The sequence below is a fragment of the Nanorana parkeri genome, unplaced genomic scaffold (assembly GCF_000935625.1).
Source record: "Nanorana parkeri isolate BGI_ZX_2015 unplaced genomic scaffold, ASM93562v1 scaffold285, whole genome shotgun sequence".
In the NCBI taxonomy this organism is placed as follows: Eukaryota; Metazoa; Chordata; class Amphibia; order Anura; family Dicroglossidae; genus Nanorana; species Nanorana parkeri.
The window spans coordinates 734,799-737,536 of record NW_017306553.1 but is presented as its reverse complement, the minus strand read 5'-3'; the positions used below and the strand labels follow the sequence as shown (position 1 = coordinate 737,536).

Genomic DNA, 2,738 nt, shown 5'->3' with positions numbered 1-2,738 from the left:
TGCAGGGTCACTCTCAGGTGGGCTGGTCACACCTCTGCACACCTCTTACCTGTCAGCCTTCTCCACCGCTGGGCCCCGCCTCCTCCTCGGTCGCTGGCAGAGCCCACCTCCTCCGCCTCCGGGCCTGGCCTCTTCCTCCTCCTCCACCGTCGCCGGCCCCACCTCCTCCTCCGCTGTTGCCACTGGGCCCTGGCCTCCTCCACCGCACCTGCTGGCTGTCAGTGACTCACCAGTGGCTGTGAGGAGGAACACACCGTTGCACAGATCACTGACAGGTTGTCAGTGATCTGAACAGCGGTGCGTTCTTCCTCACAGCCGCCAGTGACAGCCAGCAGCCTGCAATGCCATAGCGACCCAGGCGGCCTGCACGGCATCAGGGGACACTTTTGTTCCTCGTCCTGGCCGGGCCCCCCTGTGCCAGACCCTTATTATAGACTCGAATGGCATTTGGGAGTCCGAATTTCCGAATACAATTTGGGAGATCCAGAAAGCAATATGGGTCTGGGAGCCATATATACTGAGTGGCCAGATTATTATGACCACCCCATTAGTACTTCGTTGGGCCGCCTCGTGACTCCACGAGATGATGAAAGGTGATGCGAGGAATCTGACACGGCACTGTTAGCCTTCTGTTGTCTTGTACTAGTCTTGCCACTCTCCGTTCTGCCCTAACATTGACTAGTCGCTGACGGCCACAATTCGCACGTTCAGACCCAGATTTTCGGCTGACAGTCCAGTCTTTAAACACTTTAACAACAGCTGCTATTAAACATTTAACGAATTCTGCTGTTTTGCTGATACTCGCTCCATGGCTCCGAGCGCCAACAATCATTCCACGTTCAAAGGCTGTTAAATCGCGTTGTTTCCCCGTATCTTCAGAAACAAATCACTTCTACTGTCGTGGTAAACAACCTGCTTCCCTATTTATAATGGTCTGGCCGTCCTAGCAACTTCAGCGCCAAATTATAGCTAATTTGCCTACAAACGTCAGGTGGTCATAATAATCTGGCCACTCAGTGTACATACATTATTAAAGCTGAGGCTTCCAGACCCGAATGGTATTTGGGAGCTCCCGAATGCAATTCGGAAATCGAATCCTGAATGCCATTCGGGTCTGGGAGCCTCAGCTTTAGTATTATATGTATATACTGTATACAGTATGGCTCCCATGTTGCCGTAACAAAAATTCGTGTTCAGACGCATTCGGATGCATTAAACTAAAAAACACATCTGGTTGGCCAGAAAAGTCACATGTCTGATTCAGTTTAGTTTTTGAATGAAATTCGGATTCGGATGCATTGGGATTCGAGAATTCGGACGAATTTTGGGAAATTCGTCCGAATTTTGATTCGGAACGAAACGAAGCGCACATGTCTAACGTCCAATTTTTGGAACATTTTGGTGCATTGCGTGACACAAATGTGTAAATGGCACCCTAAATGCTAACTCTAGATGTACAATGCAATGTGAACACAGGCACACTTCTCCTTTAACGTGAGATCCAAATATTGCACATCAGGTGCGGAGCGGTCAGTGAAATGTGTGATAAGTTCGGCACACATGACCTCGTGACCCGAACTTTCCGGAATCTATTTTAATACTTGAATTGGTAAACTATTAGTATTACATAAGAATACCTCGTTGCCACAATGTCATGTGGTTTACTGGGCCATGAACTAAATCAGGGTCGATCAATTCGATCAAAGAGAATTTTTAGCTTTAAAAACTGAAAGTTTAAGCAAGGGCATGCGAGCCACTTCTTACCTGGAAGTCGACAGTCATCTGGCAATTAAAGCTGCGCTCCGGGCAAATGGCTATATACAAAAAGGAAGTACATGTTTGAGAGCTGACAAAGGATGCGTCTTGCTTACAATTTACTACTGAGATTTACCAAGCTCTGCCACACAGCTCAGCCCTTCCTGGCAAGAGAGGAGACCTGTTTTTTCTCTGCTGCAATTAAGTAACACTTACAGGTCTTGTCCCTCCTCCAGCCTGTGATTGGACAGTGAAAGGAGAAGCAGTAGGCTCTGGTACCCTGACCTGCCCACCTATCAGCATGCTGCTTGCACTACAGCACACCTGATTGGCTTCCTGGGGTGCTTTTCGCTTAGCCCTGCTTACATTAATATTATTATGCATAATAATAGAATGATAATAAAATAACAAAATAATTCAAACATTTATTTTCAAATCTCATTGGCTCCCAGCTGAGCATAACTGTTTATATTAAATAACAGAGCCAAACAAAGGTCTTGAGAACCCAAAGGCTCATCAGCATGCTTCAATTACCAGTGCAATATTAAACATTGGCTGTTCTCACCAAACTTCTTTTCACTTCAGAACAGTGCTCATAATTAGCAATCCAGAGTCCTCTACAGTCCTCCTATTATACCAACCCCTGATGAAGGGGGATGCTCTGACCCCCAAAATGGGTTGACAGTGTTTTGCTTTTCTGGTTGTCATCAAGATCAATGATTTTAGACTCGAGTGGGGATGCACCGATACCAGTATCGGTATCTGTGCCGAGTATTTGGGCAAGTACTCGTACTCGCCCAAATGCTCCCGATACCATAACTTATGGTATCAGGAAGCCGGGCGGCGAGTCATTACACAACGCCCAGATTCCTGATTGCCCGGGAAGCCTGCTCAATACTCCATACTCCCTCTTCAATGCTTGAGAGAGCATGGAGCTGGCTTCCCAGCCAATCAGGAAGCCAGATGGCGAGACATTACACGCC

At 47.4% G+C, this 2,738-nt stretch overlaps 1 protein-coding gene across 1 annotated transcript in view; it reads left to right on the top strand.

The window, feature by feature from the left end:
* PRR5L (proline rich 5 like) overlaps positions 1-2,738 on the top strand; it is a 32,524-nt gene that overhangs the window by 20,548 nt on the left and 9,238 nt on the right. The window lies entirely within an intron of this gene.